Source organism: Pseudopipra pipra, chromosome 1, assembly GCF_036250125.1.
Source record: "Pseudopipra pipra isolate bDixPip1 chromosome 1, bDixPip1.hap1, whole genome shotgun sequence".
NCBI classification, from domain to species: Eukaryota; Metazoa; Chordata; class Aves; order Passeriformes; family Pipridae; genus Pseudopipra; species Pseudopipra pipra.
Window position 1 is genome coordinate 69,668,884 of NC_087549.1, and position 20,858 is coordinate 69,689,741.

Genomic DNA, 20,858 nt, shown 5'->3' on the forward strand with positions numbered 1-20,858 from the left:
TAAGACAAATGCTTTCCACTGCAATATTGCGCAAATGCTGCTCTACTCAGAGTGATTTCTCCCTGAGAGAAATTAAATGCTTGTTTGACATTATTAATAAGATTTTCATTAGAAAACACTGACCAAAGGGAAGAGTAAATCAATACACAAATTTCCATGCTGGTCCAACCAGACATCTCTTGGTACCCAAGCAGTACTATTCTAAAGCTCATGCCTTATGGTACATTGTATCAGGGAATGAATACAGCTAATTTTAATACATTTTCTTAGCAGATAAGCCAAGAACATGCAAAAGTATTCCAAAATTCTCCAAAATATGATTGCACAACAGTTGGCAATGTCAGAGAGTCGCAGAGTTTTGTTTCGTAATTTGGTAGCACTGCTGCTTAAGTTCTCTCAGCTAAGCACCTCCCTGTTTAGAACTAGGGAGACCAGCATTCAGTCTGATTGCTTAGCCCTTGTGTTCCTACAGGTACAGCAAAAGACACCAATGGAAGTGGATGTAATTTTCAAAATAAGAAGAACACTGATTTTTTTTGGTGAAGAGGTACACTCAGACACAAGGCAAAGTGTCTAATGAGGAAGCCTACCTATCCCAAAGTAGAATAAACACTGCAAGTGCAGTAGAAAACTAAATGCAATACTTTTATTTTCCCAGTTCTGGCTCTCTAGTGCTTGAAGAGACTTTTCTAGACTAAACACAATGTAAGGAGGAATAACCAGATCCTACCGTCCACTGACCTTCTTCAGATGCATATAGAAGCAAGCTTATTGTTTGCAAAATATTCTGCCAGCAATTCACGTTCTCACGGGATTGCTGGGCTACACATATTACAGAAACCTTCTTTTTGAGCAGGTGCCATATTGCAACAATGATTTAAATTCCTTCTCTAGCAGACTTTTGTTAAACTAAAAACAGATAGATGAAGCAATAACAAGCCTGTGGCTTTCCTCTGTGCCTCTGACAGCTGCCACCATCCCCAAGGCAAGAGGGTCAGATCTGCTCATGAACAGTCAGTTTTCAGGCTAACTTGTTAAACTAAACCAAATTTCAATACGGGTTTTAAAGTTTTGAAATAATTTCAGGAAGGCAGAGAACATATCTGGAATAATAATATTAGGCAGTGAACTAGCCAGCTGAGAATGGAATATAAAGAAAATTGAAAACAGCAGGGAACAAAAGCATAGAGCATTGAGTCTTCTGAATATGAACTGTGATAATAATTCTCCCAATTAGAAACTGTTCACAATCAAAAGCATGTTATGTTTGGTTGGCTAAAAAGTTATTAAAAAAAAAAATCAGAGAATTTAGACTCTGAACTAAAAAGATGGTGAAGCTTATTTAATTAATGATAGATATCATTCAACTTCACCCAATTCTTGATAAATGACTGACTTTTCAAAGTGTTAGAGAATCAGTAAAATTTATCTTAAAGATCAAGTAACCCAGTTTTAAATTAATTAAAATTATGACTGCACTTTCCAGAGGACTCACTATTGGCGAGGTTATATAGAAAGTGTTTCAACTCTGTTGATAAGGGAAAAACATTGGGTTTTTTCCCAGCTCCACAGGATTGTTCGCTGTGTACCTGAGAGCAATTTTCTAAGTGAAACAGATTTAGTGCAAGTCCAAAATTCATTGGTGTTTTTCAACAAGAAAAACCTGTTTTATTCCAGACAATTATGCTATGAAAAATACAGCATACCATTCCCTTCTTCTTTTTAGGGATTTTAGGAATGACGATCAAGTAAAATTCTTTCCTGGATTCAAGTCCACTCCTCTAGACGTTAATAAGAATCTCATGTCTCTAAGAAAGGCTCCATCAGTATAAATGCTCCTATTTTTTTCCCTAAGCAGATATTAGGAAATGTTGTGTATTGAATAAAAACAGGAAGCTGCGGTATCTTTAAACAGTATTTTGAACCATAAACCAGATGGAAATTACTTTCACATAATAGGCAAGCTATGGTACTATCCAGGTTCATGCTAGCATATGCCAGTGGTGCATCACTGTCATTGCATGCCAAGTCATAAAACCCAGTCCAAACACGGCAGGTGTAGGGCGTAGTAGTTGCAGTCAGACATTCATACCATTCTATTGTATAACAAGAGTCAGTCACTGAGGTTTTTTCACCCTACTTTATTTAAGCAAAAAGATTAAATAAAAATTAAATTAAATTAAAGATTAAAAACAAATCTGGTCTTTGTGTACTTCCCCACCACTACCTAGTTTTCTTCCTTTTAACAAAACTGTTTGAAGAGTTCTTACACAAGCAGGTAAATTCTATTTGATTGTTCAGGATTGCTGCGTGTAGTCTTTATTGCGATGCTATGTGATATGCAGGTTTCTCTCTGTCACACAAACACAATAGCTTCATGAAAGTCAAGCACAGCTGAGACTGGGATAGAACTTCAATGGCAAGATACATTCATTGTTGAGTTACCAGCCTCTGACTTACTGCCTTATTTCCAGGTACTTTCTGCTTCCAGTAAAACATCAAGGCTCCTGCATGAAGATGTTTTCTATCCATCTGAACTAGAGAGATACAAGATTACTTCAAGGTGACAAAATGTCACTGTTCAATATTTTACATAATTTCAACATAGAGTGTTAAATAAAACATTAATACTTTGGGTCACAACAAAATTTACTGTGCCATTTTGTTATGTGCTCTTATGCAAGATACCAGTCCTTTGTTACATGCTCTTCATGGAAAGAAATATAGTGAGGTTCAAATTGCTCAACGTAATAGAAACTTTTATTTCACATAAGGCATAAGTCCACACTTTAGGAGGGGAGAATAGAGAATATTGTTGGCCATTCCTCCCCCCCTCAAGATGTACTGACACAATGCAATCAGCTGTTTGTGCTAAACAAACCTCATCTTGGCTACAAGGATAATATCATTAGATTTTTCACTATGAGTTCCTTGAATCTGTGTTCACAATCACTACCCTTTGACAATTACCACTGTTCAGTTAGCTAGAGTTACGAAAGGTGGCACCTTGTCAAAGTTGCTACTAGAAGAAAACTTACACCTTCTTCATGGTTAAGAACCTCAGGGCATGTAGTGACATTTTCAACACTGAGAGTATCCAAGTTCTTCCTACAACGTCTCAAGAGATTTTGTTCCTGAGAGATTGTGAAAAGTCAGGCCAGTTGAGCCAAAAGCCTGGAAATTAGACTTTAGTAGAACAGTAATATTGTCAGAATTGTAGTCTCACTCCTATTCAGATCTGGGAGACAGCATTAGCTAAAACTTAGCAGAAACAAGGACAAACTTAGAGAGCCTTATATCTTTTATAAAACATAATATCTCCCTGCAGAAGAGCTTTAGCCAGGAAAGGAGTAGACATCTCTAAAGGCAACTTAGCTTTCCCACCAAGAAAGTGACTCGAATTTACAAAAGAGAAGAAACAACAATCAAAGGCCAAGACCAACAAATGTGTTGCAGTAACATGGGCCTTGAAAAAGTCATCTTACAATGCAGCCTGAGGACCCACAATGTACAAATCCCTTTATGTTTTTATTCTTTTTCTTTGTACCTTTGTTCGTTTGTTTTGTTTGCTTGGGTTTGCCTTTTTTTTTTTTTTTGTTAAAACTTTCATTTCTGTAAGCATAAATAGTTCCTTCTGAAGAGGTGATACAAAAACACATTTTTTGGGTGTAGTGATGCAGCATACCACATGAGGAATCTGGCTGTAACAATGCAAAACACCTGATAAGAAAGCAAAAGATAGGCCAACACTATAAAAGACGCAAACACAGAACTCACGTTTTTAGCTGTGTCCATTCTCAGGCTTGGCAAGGGGCATACATACTTTGCCCAAAACGTCTTTTTAAACCTAATAGCTCCCATGCTTGCTTTGGTTAGCACACAACCAACCACCACACCTGCTCTACCTTAATGTCTTATAATTGCAAATGCTGTTGATGCAAGTGAGTGACTCTGGTCATGCAGCAGGGAGCGTGGTCCAATATAAATAGTATACCCCAATCATCACAGACTCTAGTTTCCACCTTACTTAGAGTAACTTCTTTTCCTTGATATCATTCATTCCCTTAGAGATCCAAAACCTATAAGCAACATAGCCTAGTTGTGTGACCTTAGCTCAGATTGGTAAAGAGAAGTGAAGAAGTGAGAAGTAAAGCGGAATCACACAGGATTCAAAACATAAAAGTTGTGGCTTCAAACTGTTAAGAAAGTGTCATAAGTACCTCAGTATCTCAAAGATTCAAAAGAAACACTAACACGGAGATATATGAAATCTTACACAGAGAAGAATCATACCAATTGTCATCTTCAATGGGTACAATGAAAAATGGAAATAGAACATCATTAAGGGATCCACTAAGGATGTAATAATGGTATTTTGCCTTTTACACAGCTATATTAACATATTATAAAAATATTTCACTTCTTATCCCAAGATGGTGTCATATGCCTGAGTACATTAGAAAGAGGATATTTGACGTATTTTCTTTAAATCAAGCATATTATTGGTATATTTGGAAAAGAGGCAAACAGGGTATATTTCACCAATAGACTTCATTCTACAGGACTGGCATATGAACATATCTGTACTATACCAAAATTTCCATACCAAGAGAAATCAGCAACTGCAAATACCACGTATCATCAGCACCAGACAACAATACAAATCTATTTTCAACTTACAAATCTACAAAAGTTATTACTCTGCAGTATATGCGTTAAAGTGTGGACATGTTCATAACAATAATTTCACAGTTCAAATGCAGACGACTTGAATCTTGTGTTATTCTGCACCTCTGGCTAGTCCAGTAAGAGACCAGAATTTTTTATTAGTCTTCAAAACTGAGAAGTAGGCTAGTCCCCATCAAGCTTTTAGTGGCACTACCCATGAGGGTTAACAATACACAATTTAGACCTGTCAAGAGAAAGCACTGAGCCATACAATTGTGTGATACCGCTTCCAACAGCCCCATCGTGCCATCTTTCCTTTACTCTAGCAGCTGCAGTACAGGTTGCAATAAGCAATCTGAATCTTCCTCAGTAAACCAAGCTTAGAACTGTGTGTAATATGATGGCTCGCCACAGTCCTTTGAGGTACACATTCAATTGTGGTATAGCAGCTCAGATGGATAGGAGAGATTGCTGGGAGAAAGGATAAGTTGCCAATGAATAGCTTAATGAGGCATCTTGGCAGTAGTGAGTAGGATCATCAGGGAAAGAGGTGGCTTATCTTATTAGGCTCTACACCAAATGTAAAGCGGATTCATGCTGGTCCCAGCCAGACTGGGAATTACAAAACACATGGGCTCCTTGCAGTGCCACAGAGCACCTGTTATTAATTGTAGTAAGGATGGTGCAATCATCTGCAATTGCCTTGAGCACACAACAGGAAAAGCCCATCCTGTTGATGAAGAACCGGGGCTGGCCACAGAGACTCTATTGTATATGTCAGACTAATGAAACAGCCAGTGATGTTCCTCCTTACCTCAGTTCTTCCATTCCCTTTTCCACTTACCTGTACTTATGCATCGAACACCCTTAAAACTGAAACAAATATGCTGTGAGAGTTACCTGATGCAAACATCTGACTGGAATAAGTGTGTGATTTATTATTAGCAATTAGACAATCTTATGCCCAATAACTATCTGTGGGTGAAAACTGCTTACAGAATATATGACATACAAACTCATACAATATAGGCACAATGTGTGGACATTTAAGAAAAGAAACAACATGAGCTATCACTAGAAATACAATGTGTGTAATATTATACATCACCAACATTATACTTTAGTTTAAAGCATACCATTAGGTATCAGTATTTAAATACAGTTTACAGAAGGTAGGAGGACTGAGTGGGCCCATGTAAGCCACAACATCAAGATCCATTAGCCAGCAGGCTAAGTAATTGGACAGGGAAATACACTCCCTGCTGAGCCCGTGGGAGTCCTTAGAAAGAAGCTTTGAAGACAGGGGAAGGCAGAGCACAGGTAAGAGCATGATTGTTTCTTTTCCCTTGTGTCACACTGACCAGAATAACTTGTTGGTGGTATTCCAACAGAAAACCTGATTTCTGTCACTGTCCACACACTGCCTCATCCATATGTCCCACTAAGGATTGCAGTTTACTTAATATTTTTAAAGTGAACCTTTTACAGTTAAGATAATTTTAGTCAGACTCAGGACTCATCATCTATTCAGGATTCACTACCTTTTCCTTCCAAGCACCGTACTCTTTAAAAGCCATGTAACTTAATATGGAGGTATACAAGGTTTCTTTCTTCCATCTCTACCACTTGGCTACAGCTGATGAATCCAGTTATAAACTCCCATCAGATTTTAGATGTGAGATTAGCTAGTAATTATTATATTGTTAACTAAGTGTAATGGTATTATAGAAGATGAGAAAAGCAAGGTTGCTGTGATCTTTTGTTTATTCTAAGTTACGAAGGTTCTCAGAGACAATCTCCAGAGAAAGGTGCTTCCATCTAAACAACTTCAAATATAAAGATAACACAATAGAATCAGAGCAGAAGAAAAAAGTTTCAAACTATCAAGCTAAGGATTAATCAAAACAATAAACTTGTTTCTTTACTCCAATAACCTTTTATATAAACTCCTACTTTCACATTCTAAAAAAATATCTTCCTCCCACCCCCCAAAAAAATATAAAAAATAAAGTACTTTCAGTGCTTTTTGTAGTGTCCATCAGGCAAAGAACTTACTCAAATCTACCCAAGGATCAAGACCAGCAGGTAATAACTCTATCTACCTCTATATACAGTGGAACTAAGGGCAGGTCTGAACTTAAATGGACCACAAGCATGATGGGCAGAGGGAGTGGGTAAATGTCTTGGATGAGGCTTATGAGGGCAATTAAGTACCCTGAGGACCCTGGCATCTAGTTGGTATGAAATGATAAAAATTATTTAAGAAAACCAAACAAATAAACACCCTTTTAATCTTTGGCAAAAAGTTAAAAAGGTAATTATTTGGTATTTCAAATCTTTTCAAAGATAGCTTTTACCTCACTAACAATTTGAATTTATGTATGCACAAAGAAGTACACAAGCTGAGAATATATCAATCTTATGCTTGACTATCTGTATACAAATGCATTATTTCAATAATCAGTGCTGGAAATGATGCTAGGAATGAAGGCAGAAGGAAAAGAGCAAGTTACTTTTTAAAAATACAAGTTAATATCCTTTCTATCTGTCATACCTGTGAACATAAATGTAGATCTTCAGGAAGAGCATTCAGAATTGAAGTGTGCAAAAAAAAAAAGATTTGCTGCACAGAGGGAAGTGATGGTAGTTTGCGGTTTAATATCTGACACCATCTTCTTCAAAGTGCACAATTAAGATTATAGCCTTATACAATAGTGACGATGACCTATTTTAAAAACCACTTTTGCAAAATCAGCTCCCCGTCTGCAGATGAGTGTCAAGCAAACGTAGGAAAAAATGTTCTGGATACAATATATAATACTGCATATAAAACAACAAAAAGGAAGTCCAAATTATGTCTGCAGGAACAACTAAAAAAAAGGAGAACAGCATAAATTTTGCAATGTCACTTCAGTCATGATACAGGAATCAATACATCTGAATAGTCTGTTATCATATTTTAGTTTAAATTTATAATGATACATATAAAATTTTTATACAAGCCCCATTTATCAGAAAGATGTTCAGAAGCTAGATATGCTTTCACAAGTGGAGAAAGAATGAAAAATATGCTCTAAATGCTACAGAGTTAATAAAATTCTGAAACCTTTCTTTCCTTAATTACATGGACTTTAGTGTTTATTTAACTTTTTTATTCTTCATCAGGATTAAATAATTTTATATTGTTCATTTAAAATATAACACTTTCTGAAATATTGAAGTGGTGCCATTGAATTTTAGTATCTAATGATACTTGTGATAATATTTAACCTGGAATTACTCAATATTCTCTTTGAAGCTTCTGAATTAAGCATTTTATACAAATTGAAACCTATGTGATAGTTAGTTTTCTTTAGAGGAAATGCTGAAATTCCACTTTTGGGTGTATAATTTCCCTTCAAATCCTGTATACTATTTAAGCTACAGCAAAGGTTCCTATGGTTGGGTTGTTACAGATGTCCCCATATGGAAAACACTGATGAGACTTTCCAAATCCTATTCACATCAGCACCTAAAATGCACTATGAATTTGTACCTGGTGTGAACAATTTCCAGTGAGAGGGTTAGAATCAAAGTAAATTGAAAGCTTTCAGATGAGATTTTGAAATTGTCAACTCAAAATAGTTTCAGGACCTAAGTCAACAATCTATATTATCACCTAATTTTAATCATAAATACCTTAGATACTTCTTACTTCTAGCAGAAAAACACACACACACAGTGCAAAATTAATCACAGGTTATTCTGTGTTTTTCTTGTTGTTACTCCCTTTTACTATATTGGTTATCAGAAACAGAGTCCCATACTGCTGATATCCTAAAATGAGTCCAATATGTTCTCAGTTCAGAAAGATCAGCATAAATTTAGAAAGCAGATAGATATAGTATAAAACAAGACTGTTACCTCTGATTTTCTTCCAAACTTAAATTCTACCCTAAGTTCTATTTACAAATAGAAAGACTAAATCACTGTGTAATAATAAAAACTATGGTATGAATCTGAATTTAAGTTTTGAAAGACTTTTATCACAAAGATGACTTTATTTCCAAACTCCTTAGAATATTTGGGTTAATTCAGTTGCAATTACTTTTGATTCTTTTATTGTTGTTGATTTCCCTGTGCTTTATTGACCGAAAGAGGAAATACGTTGGTTTTATATGATTTACTCTTCAGTCTCAGTGAGATATATCCCACATTCTCTTCAAAAGCTTTTCCTACTTTCAGGTGACAGTAGATACAGCATGAATTTTCACACTTCTTTTACTCAGTGCTTTGGTTTGAGAACTGCAAGCATCGACTGACATAAACCCCCCAGTATATAGCAGACTAAATTTATGACAAATATGAGTATTGTTCCCAAAAACACTCCCATGCTGCCTCATAAGCTTTTCCATTTTCCTTCATATATCTGGTCTTGCTGACCTGAGTATTGATTTCTAGTTTGTCTGAGGACTAGAAGAAAGTATATGGCACTCCAGCCTTCCAAATGGCAAGAAGGAGGACCCAGGGCACTACCAGCCAGTCAGTGTCACCTCAATCCCTGGAAAGATGATGAAGTGCCTCATTCTGGAGGCCATCTCTAAGCATGTGGCTGACAAGAAGGTGATCAGGAGTAGTCAGCATGGTTTCAGTAAAGGTAAATCATGTTTGACCATTCTGATTGCCTTTTATAATGAAAAAACTACCTGACTTTTGACACTGTCTCTCACATCATTCACATAGGCAAACTCAGGAAGTGTGGACTGGATAAGAGAACAGTGAGGTGGATTGAGAACTCGCTGAACTGCAGACCACACTCCATGGCACAGGGTCTAGTTGGAAGTCTGTCACTAGTGGTGTCCCCCAGGGTTAAATTCTGGGCCCAATATTGTTCAGCTTATTTATCAATGACTTGGATGAAGGGGCAGATACCTCCTCAGGAAGTTCACTGATGACACAAGGCTGTGAGGAGTGGCCAATACCCCAGAGGGCTCTGAAGCCCTTCAAAAGAACCTTGACAGGTTGGAGAGATGGGCAGAGAAAACATTCTGAATTCTGAAATTCGACAAAGGCAAATGCAGCGCTCTGCAACTGGGGAGGACTACGCCCAGGCACTAGTACAGGCTGGAGGCTGACTTCAAACACACAGAATCACACACACACAGAATCAGCCAGGTTGGAAAAGACCTCTGAGATCCTTGAGTCCAACCCATGACCGAACACCACACTATCCACTTGCTGGAAAGCAGCTCTGCAGAGAGCTCTGGGGGTCCTGATGGACAACAAGGTGTCCATGAGCCAGCTGTGTGCCCTGGGAGCCAAGAAGGTCAATGACATCCTGGGATGCATTAGGACAAGCATCGCCAGCAGGTTGAGAGAGGTGATCCTGACCCTCTGTTCTGCCCTAGTGAGGCCACATCTGGAGTGCTGTGTCCAGTTCTGGGCTCCTCAAGACAAGAGAGACAGGGAACTCCTGGAACAGTTCCAGCGGAGGGCAGCAAAGACGATTAAGGGAGTGGAACATCTCTCTTATCAGAATACTCTGAGGAAGTTGGGTCTGTTCAACCTCAAGAAGAGACAACTGAGAAGAGACCTCATCAATGTATATAAGTGAAGGGAGAGTGTCAAGAGGCAGAAGCCAGGCTGTCTTCTGTGGTACCAAGGATTAGGGCAGGAGGCAATGGGTAGAAACCGGTGCACAGCAAGTTCCACCTGGATATGAGGAAGATCTGCTTTACTGTCCAGATGACTGAGCACTGGAACAGGTTGCCCAGAGAGGCTGTGGAGTCTCCTTTCCTCAAGATACTCAAAAGACATCTGAACACAATCCTGAGTAAATATTCTGTATAGTGCTATATGAGACATTGCTTGAGCAGTGAGGTTGGACCAGATGACCTGCAGTGGTCCCTTCCAACCTTACTCATTCTGATATTTTCACCAGCTCTGCTTGTTGTTTTACCTCCCACTTAGAATAGCAAAAGACTTAAATTCTACATGCCATTTATAGAGATTAGAGAATTATGCCCTTGGAAATAATAAACTGAATTTAGCAAGTCATGTTATTTGGTGTCCATCTCCCTCCCCCAGATTTGAGATTCCTATTTAAATCTTTTTTTTTTTTAAATCTCCTTCACTAGCTTGAAGCTCTCCCTGATTATAGTTACTCTACTTCAAAATATAAATTTAAACCAGGTATGACAGATTAACGTTGACAATTTCAACATCTTCCAATTTAAATTATCTAAAATCATAAACTGGACTATACAACCAACATTCAGTAACTGTCCTGAGCCACAATAAATTAATGTACAGACTGAGAAATTTGGTAGGTAACAGGACTTAATGTAAATACCTTCTGATTATTCTTATTGTCTTGTGAATGTGGTTAACAAGACCTAGACATTTTTCCAAACACTTTTTTTTCCCATTGTGCATGATTTTCCAGTATGTATTCCTTAGACCCTGAGATTAATTCAGTTGATTAGAGCAAGATGGTAGTAATGTCAAGGTCACAGGTGTGATTCCTGTGCAGGCCATTCGCTTAAGAGTTGAACTTGATGATCCTTGTGGAACTCTTTCAACTCAGAATATTCTGTGATTCTGTGAAATTTAACTTATTTCAACTGTTTTCAGTTCAATTACATAAAACTTACAGAAAACTACACAATTAAGTGGAACTAAAAAATAAGCATCAAGAATCATCTGAATGATAGATGTGGCTCACAAGAAAAAAGGTTCATTGATGGAACTTCCTTCAGACTACAGAAATCCCATGGCTGCTGTTGTTGCATTTGCTGAGGGACCTGGCTGCCTCCCGTGCATAGATCTTCAATCTTGGGCAGAGGTTGCTCTTTCTTTACCAGACATGACTTGGAGACAGAGATAGCAAAGCACAATGGGAAAAAAAAATAAAACCAGGAAATATTATCTCATTAGAGTACAGCTAAAATGCTAAATCCATGGTGACAGGTCTTGCTTGCATAATAATTTGCTCTGTGGTCTAAGGAGCACTTGGGATCTAAGAAAAGGGAGATGATCAATAGGAAAAAATTCCACTTTGGTTTGTAAGTATGAATAGAATTTGAGATCATTTGGCAAAACTGTTAACTTTCAGGCTGTAAAGATGAATTTTAAGGCTCTCCTTTTTAAGTAAAACAAAGTTATACATTTAAAAATAATTTCTTCACCTAGCATTATATAGGATCCGAAGGACTTATTTATTCTAGGTTTTCTTTCTGTCAAATTTATAAATATCAGTATACTTTCTCACATGTACACCAAATGTTCACTCTTTTTCTGCTTGTTATGCTGATTAGACCATCTTGGAGAATCTGGTAACTTCAGTGATAACTGCCAGGAAAATTAGGGACTGGACAGCTGGACAACTCAAAATGATAGTTTTGGTCATCTTTGTTTAACTTAACTCTTTATTTTGTTTTCTAGATTAATAAATATAACAGAAAACTAAGTTTGAAACACACAGAACAGATTTTACTTTTATATAAATAAGCATACTGTCTTATCAATGAATGCTTAAGACAAAAAAAAGGATGTGTTAAGTTTTAACTGTGCTTGAATTTAAGACACCTTTATTTTCTCTATTATGTTATATAGGTAAACACTTTTGTTTTTAATACTATATTATTTTTTTCTTGACTGCCATCTATAATCTGTATAGTTTATCTCAGTTCACTAGTTAGCTTATCCATATTTGCACACGTTTGTGCATCACCTGCTAGCTTGATTAGTTAGGGATGCATTTTCCCTCCTTTTCACATTGTTAATCTATAACATGAAATGTTTTTTTTGCATTTACTTTTGTCTTTGATAAACAGTTTAGTCAGTTGATCAGTTTTCCATTGCTTCAATTGCAAAGACACATAAACACCTCCCCATCTTCCCAGTGTATATAACATTGATTTAGATTACAATTTTGTTTTACAATGCTATGATTATTATTAACTGGGAATAAAGATTTTCAAACTACAAATGAGACTTTTTTTCCTCCTGGAAGGTAAAAGAACTTTTACAAAAAGAGAAGCAAACTTTATTAGAGACTACAAATTGATCTCTTCAAGATGTGTGAATTGGCAGCACCAGCGTATAAAAAACCAGCAGTTTTTGCAGTTACGAGGAATTGGAAACTATGTAAGTGTATTTTAGTTTCTGACTTATTTTAGAGTTGTTTGCAAACTACAATGGGAAAAACTTGGGTATGCACAGGTATCTGAACTGATAAAGCAATGACTGATAAGTACATCTAACCAAAATTCCTGGTTTCTTTCATTTCAGAAAGTGTTAGTCTAATAAAAAAAAATCACCAAATTGGGAATAAAAAATGAACAGGAGGACTGGAAGGTTTGTGTGAGTAAAGAGATGGTTAAAAACATTTTTTCTTAAAAACAACTAATGGAAAACATAATTGTGCAGAGAAAACTAAAATGAAAGAAAGAAAGTATCCATACCATTCTCTTTCCACTTTTAATCATGTAAGAATAGAAAGAATATATTAAGAAGAGAGAAAGAATAGAGTTTGTATTATTCACTAGAATAAATCACCCCTGAGTCCATATCAGTTCCTGCAGAAGGATATAGACAGATTGTTCTGTCAGGTTGCCTTTCTTGGAACAAGTTTTGGGAAACAACAATCAGATCAAGCCCTTTGTGCAGCACTGGTGAATCTGGCCTAAAATACAGGCTGAGCATCTCAGAACCTATTACAATACATTAGTCTTGACAAACATGAACAATCTTATGGCATTCAAATATATTGAAAATAACGTTAGATTCTAGGCTGCTTCAAGACTGTGGCAGCTGAGCAGATAGAAGACTTCAGAATGGCGCTTTGCTGGATTGTATATCTGAATCTGGAGTTTGTTTTTACTCAAAATTGCAGGAAATGTCATAGCTGATGAATGAGAGTTTAACAGCATGATTTGATCACTGGTATTTCTGTACATCAGCCTTTCTGAATACACTGATTATTTATTACTACTTCTTTACAAAGCTATTCTATAAAAACTTCAAATTCTTTGGATTTTAAAATTATTATGTATCTAAACTTGAAGAGCATTAAATGTACATTTGGTAATATTTATGTTCTTCTGACATCACTGATGTACACTGGACATTAAAATCCTTGGAAGAATCAGGAATTAAAAATGGAAAACTTTGTGAACTTGAAAAGGCTTAGAATTTATTTTTATTTCAGTTAAGGTAAGGTAAATATAAAAACTTCTTTATTTTTTAATTCTTTCAAATATATTTTGTTAATAAAGTTTTTCTGTACATTTATATGAGAAATTATTCTCTGGTCTCAAAGTGGTTGAGATACTTTGAAAAGATACTGAAAAGACCTGCTAGGAAGAAATCAATTCAGACGGAATGGAAATAATTTTTGTAATCTCTTTCTAGTTATAAGAAAAGAAATTTTTTAAATGAGAGAGCTGGAAAACCTACAGTGCAATGTTTACAGATAAAATAATGAAAAAGCCTGCTGGCTACGTATTTAGCTATTGCTTACTTAAAAACAGGCAAATTAATTGTTTTTAGATAACAGAAAAGTGAACTTTTTACAAAAGTGTGTGAGAAGACTATTTTTCAAAGTCAAATGCAAGAAAAAAGAAACTTAGGAGAGACTGGGCATGAATAATTTTAAAATCTTAAGTTAAAATATCAGTGAAGTTATCATCATGCTACCCAAACTGGTCATAAAAATTTTAACTAGTTCTTGAGGCCAGCCAACCTAACACATAAAAATAACTGCTTTTTGTTATTTTGCATCAAGATGAAATGACTTTATTTTATTTTGATATTCGAAGTTCTCTGTAGACAAAGTTATGTCCTAGTCTTGAAACAAATCTCCACATCCTCCTTTTTTTTGCCTAGCGTGCACAAGTAAGGGTGATGACATCTGGCAGATCTTTGCTCTACTGTTCAGTCCCTAACAGGATGGGCAAATGAAGGGCAGCAACAGGCTCCTTGTTCTCCATGGCCTCTTGGGAACAGCTTTTCTGCCTTTGTCAGGTTCCGTATGTTGACTGCTGAAGAGTCTTGGTTATTATCACTGGCTGATTCCCTGACACCTTTGGGTTTTTTCCCCAACAGAGAGGTACTCCACATCCCTTAGGAATACAAGTGCTCTCTGTGCGGGAAAGGATTATTATCTCAAGAGTTTGATTTCTGATCTGTATTGTGATACATGTGTTTGTATTGTCTTAGCTCCTGGGCCAGGAAATTACAGAACAGTTACATTGTGCCTGTCTGGGGATTATCTTGAATATTCAACCCAAGCTTATAATTTACTTGAATTCCAATTTTTCAGCTGGTTCTTCAGTGTCCAAAAGCAAGGAGGAGACTACCTGTTTCACAAGGAAAGTCTACCAAACACTCTCTCAAATTTCTGTGAATGACAAAGTTTCATCTCCCTAGGGTCCTGCTAGTAGCTAGTAAGTACTAGTCTAGTGGCCAGGACTCACTCCTTGGATTAATAATAAAAAAAGGAAAGGTTAAATACAAAGAAATATAATATGTACGGAAAATAAAAAGAAGACATGAGAATATAGTTCAGAGAAGGCAAAGTAAAACAGGAATATGATTTAAAAATGGAAAATATCCGAAAAGGTACAAGCAAGTGGAAGTCTTTCCAGTTTATCTTTTCCTTTCCTGTGAAGGAACTCAACTGCGTGAAGTAAAATGGCTGAGATCTGAAGCAGTGTGAGACAATTGGAGATGATTTGGATGCATACCAAAGGAGTCAGACTGCTGATACAGATTCTGATTCTCCTGGGAAGGAAACACAGAGTATGTTAATTGCAGAGGATACTGTTGTAGTTCTGCCAGGTGCTGGAGAGTCACTGATTAAAGAACAAATTCTGGAAATGTGGTTACAGTACATGTACTGTCTGATTTAATATCACTTGCAAAAAATATTATACCTTTTGTCAAGAATAAATTGGGAGACTTGGCAGTAGAGGAATTGAGCACATATCAAGACTAGTGTGTTTTGATTATCACAAACTTCTTGCATTAAGAATTTTACTTGAAGACTTAAAAAGAAAATGCCCAACTGTTTTTGCAATTGTGTTAAGTTAACTGAGCACAACATTTAACAGTATTATGGGAAAACCTCTGAATGTTACCTGTCAACTGAGCACATATTTCTGATTCTGTGATTCAGGAATTCTCTTCAGTTTGAAGATCTGATGGTGAGGCAAACAAAAATCTCAAGTGTGTATGACACTTAGTTCAGCTAAAATACTCTTTCTCAGCTCTGATTAGTGTTCAGTATATGGAATTATTACTTCCTGAAATATCTTTTCAAGTGAGTAACTTGTCAGGGTAATGAGAAAATCAGAATCACTACTTTTTGACAAAAAACCCAAACAAACAACCATCCTTGCCTTAAAGCTTAAACTGCAAAATATGGTTTAAAATTAAAGCCATTTTAGTCCTCTTGAAAAAAAAAATCAGTCATTTCCCTGCATCAATCAAGATCAAACCATATTCATGCAAATATCAGAATTCAGGTGAAATATATTTGCCGTATTCTGAACATGACTTGTGCTGAGACTGGTTTTGCAGCTGGGTAAGCATTTAAGTGTACTTTGATCTAAACAAGAGTCTGAAGTAGTCTCATTTGATGATATACACATAAAAATGCTTGTAAATTTGAATTAGTTCTAAACTTGATTGAAACTTCTAATTTCCATTTCTCAGGCAACATTTTTAGTGTAAAATTTATGCCTATGAAGCAGAAACTTTTTATAAATGCTATACATCATGGAATCTGCAAATTGACTCAGGGAAATACTTGGCATCTTGTGGGAAGATTTCACACTTTGTTTGCAAAACACCTTGCACAACAAGCTTGTTGAAGCTTGCTTGAGAGGCAGAGACTTTAAAAATGAAAAATATCATCACCTTAGAGTCATTCTTTTTGAACTTTTTATTTCCTTTCCAATAAGGTCATAATTGCCACTCATGAATACTTTATTCAGTGCAACTGACTGACTGCTAGAAACTTCGATCTCCTAAGTGACGATCACAACCAAGGTTAGCAGCATGACTTTATTTGATTTACCTTAGAGAATACAGATTTTTTTTTCCTTTATAAACCAGCACTGAATATAATAAAGTGGACTGTAGCTCTGCCCCCTTCACTTGTTTTGACCTGTTCAGAAGTGTGAAAGCATAGTTACTAGAATTATAATATTTCTGTCAGTCTCTAGCTGTTGCAATAACTTCCCTTTCCTTGCCTGGTTCGTTGCTTCCATCACTGATAAGAAAAAACAGGGGCTTCTTGAAATGGGCCACAGCTCTACTAGTGTGATTGACAAACTATTTTGTCCAGATGCAGAATTATTGGCAGTGTTACAGTCAAAGATTACAGATTTGTAAAGTGATCAATACTTGCAAATGGAAAATTGTTTTTTACAAGGAAAATAGAAAACAATACTTCAGTCTCAGTAATTGTCCTTAGTGAAAAGTGATTTTATTTTCCTAGAAATACAGGGATATGCAAGAGGAGAGTGTTGTCTTTCAGCTGGGAGTAAAATATCACTTCTACAAATTGTGGCTGCTGCAACAGAATTATTAATTCTTTTTTTATTTCACAGTAGACAGTTCAGGAAAATGTATTGTTTCCTCTATTTGTTCCCCTGAAGGTTTTGCTGATGTTGCTACAGCTCTTTGTGCAGCATAATTAAAGTCACTGATTTCTCAAGGTTTATTTGCTGCACGTGGTCAATCCATGCTTTATTATTCGAAAACTCAAGAGAAACACACTACATCAGAAGATAACTTGTAGGAGATAACAGTAATTGAAGCAAACCATAATCTGAGAGCAATTTCTGGTGAACTTTTTGTGCCTCTGTTAGGGTTGACACAGCAACTTTTTTTGGCTTTGAAAATTGCCTGATCATGTTTTTTCTACGTAACACACTGCTAATAGCTTTACCATAGAATCATAGAGCATCTTGAACTGGAAGAGACCCACGAGGATCATCACATCCAACTCCTGGCCCTGCATAGAACCACCCATAAAATGTGCCTGAGAATGTTGTCCAAATGCTTCTTGAACTCTGACAGGCTTGGTGCTGTGACTGCTTCCCTGGGGAGACTGTTCCAGTGCCTGACCAACCTTCAGGTGAAGAACCTTTTCCTATTATCTAAGCTAAATCTCTCCTGACACAGCTTCATGCCATTCCCTCAGGTCCTGTCACTGGTCACCAAAGAGATTGATGTCTGCCTCTTCACTTCCCCTTATGAGGAAGTTGTAGACTGCAATGAGGTCTCCCTTCATAGGCTGACCTCTCCTCTTCTCCAGGCTGAACAAACCAAGTGGTTTCAACCACTCTTTATATGATTTCCCCTCTAAACCCTTCACCATAGCTCTTCTTTGGATGCTCTCTAATAGCTTAGTATCTTTCTTATATTGTAGCATCCAAAACAGCATGCAATACTTGAGATGAGTACTCCACTTTCCCCCTAAAATCCTCAGGTCCTGTTCATATTTCAGGGATATTTCTGTTTACTAATATAGGTAATACTATGGCATTTTGAACCTACTCGGTGGCCTTCAACCTTTGTGTATGTCATGCCACACACGAGGCCTCATTAGACACAGGAACCACGCTACATAAGTATTTTTTACGAGGAGATGGCAAAGCTGCCTTTTCACCTTCTTTTTTTTTTTTTTTTTAATCATTCAGGTTTGTAGACTCAGTCCACAGTGAGTAAAGGAGGTCACCAGATGAAGTATCCAGGGCTCTGACTACATGAGCTCCATCCTGTTTGTTTTGTTACCTTTGATAGCAGAGTTCGGCCCACGGAAGGGATAAAGGTGCACAGTTTGACCACACAGTGGAGAGGTTAGGTGAAAAAGCTAATCCTGTTGAATGATAAGCAAACAAGTTTCTATTTGTTGTAGCTCTACAAGTATGACTACATTACGCTGAGTTTCAATGGGTCCTTCTGATTTTGTTCCGTACTTTGATATGGATAAGACTGACCAGTCATGGGCAGAGAACCGAGGAGATGACACGCAAGCCTCCACTTTGTGTCTCATGGATTTTCTTGCATATCATTGTCTAGTTAGAGTTAGAGGCATCAGGGATTGCAGTCTTTTTCACCAGGATAAGCTCCCTGAAGACTGAGATGTGATGATTGGTAGCCAGTAACAGATAGCTATCTTCTAGCTAGTACTGCTCTCCTCTCCCAATCACTGACCCTCTTCTTCATGTTCATTGCAAAGCACTGACATTACTGCATGGCTTCTGATGATGTGACCCATCCACAGATGTGTGGAACTGCTCCTGGAGTTGAAAGACCTTTGAACTAGGGTTTCCCCATCACTCTCTTCTGAAAGGAATTCAACTTCTGTTTTTTAAGACAGAGATTTCTGAGAGAAAGTTAGCTTAGGTCTCACCAAAATTGCTTCTATAAGTTTAGTTTTCCCTAAGTAAAGGGAAGCCCCACTTCAAGAATGGAAGCAGCACGGGGCATGTACTTTTCAGTTTCAATGCAAATCACTCATGCAGAGTAAAAGGATCTATTAGGCTGATAACTATGTGAGAAAATAGAAGTATTATAAATAATAAAAGATAAAAGATAAAAACTCAATGAAATTGCTGAAGATAATGAGGCAACCATACCATAAATATCAAATAAATAACAAAGCTGGGGACAATGTAGAAAGATTAAACAGCTGTGGAACATTAATTTGGAAGAATATAGTTACATGTGATTGGAGTTGTTTGGGGATATCTTTTGAGCATCCCTGAACCTGATGAAGACAACAAGAAAAAAAATTACTTCTCAGGCTATCTGTGTATATCTTTTATTGTCAAAGGAGAGCAACATGTTTCTTCTGATGTTGATGAAAGAATGTCCAAACAGGAAAGACTGGACTTCCTAACAGTACCCTTCATATCAAAATGGTGTGAGCATCAGTTGCCTTTCTCAGACAAACAGAGGAATTAGGAATAGACATCAGTATCAACAAATTTTTTGGTGTGTATTGTATTAAATCTGTTATGTGGTCAAAAGGATCCATTGATTCTATTTTTTTTCTTTAAATTAGATGTTCAAACACTTACTTCAGTCTATTCTGAGCTGCCTAAAGAGGTTTAGGGTAAAGCAAGGCAGCTGGGCAGTGGGATCCCTTGCCTTTTTCAAGAATAAAGAGATTCTTTACTCATTATATGATGATACTGCCTAATGAAGTAAATGGTCCTAATTTTAGCTTTCCGCTCTAAAAACATCTGTGCGCTTCTGAGTCAGTCAACAGGACCATAAGCTTCCTGGTTCCTGTCATAGTCCTGATTAATAAAGGCTCCAATGACATTGAGTAAGGATGCTATTGGTAGTGTGAGTGGGTGTATTTAAATTTTGAGCTTCATAGAACTTTCTTGTACTGAAATTAGACACTACACCATCACTTCTGCTTAGTTACATGTTTGCTTAAAACATCCGTGACACATGAAGTGAAACTGACTGGAATCCTCAACAATGGTATGTTACCTTATGTGACCTCTAGAGATAGCTGAGAAGATTGATGTTTTCCAGAGGAGAAGTAATTAAGACCAAGGAATTTGAGAATTGTAAGAGGTGGGAGGTTTTTTTGCAAAATAAACAATGGATACCATCCTAATTACAGCTACTATTCCCTTACACAAAGATGTCTGTGTCCTTATTCTGAGTTTGCCTTACGGTTATATTTACTTTCAAAGTGGCTACAAGGTTATTTCCACATTTGATTTAGTAGAATAGGTTGTAACATTCTGTGTTCTACGTGCACTGTGACTTTGTAGTTTTATAGTATGTTTTGTCCATTACAAAATTGGTATGGCAAGAAGAATACATAATTTACTATTCCAGAGGAATTACTTGCTTTTATTCAAGCTGAAAATAAAATCCAAAGCTGCTTTTAGGTAAGTTGGGAAAATTCCTTCAAGTACTCTGCATCTGCTAATAAAATGCTGAAAAAGAGATGTTTGGAGGTATATGGTAGCCATTTCCAGCATTCTACAGAAATTAATTTTCTTGGTACTACTGTTCCTCACAGATTAAAGTCAGCCTGAACATATAGGCCATGTTAAAAGTGAATCCCACACTTTAGGGTATTTATACATGGAACAGCAATTAGACCCATGATTCTTATCTGTTGTTGGGTCAATTTGATGGTTAGTGGTTAATTCGAGTGATAAATA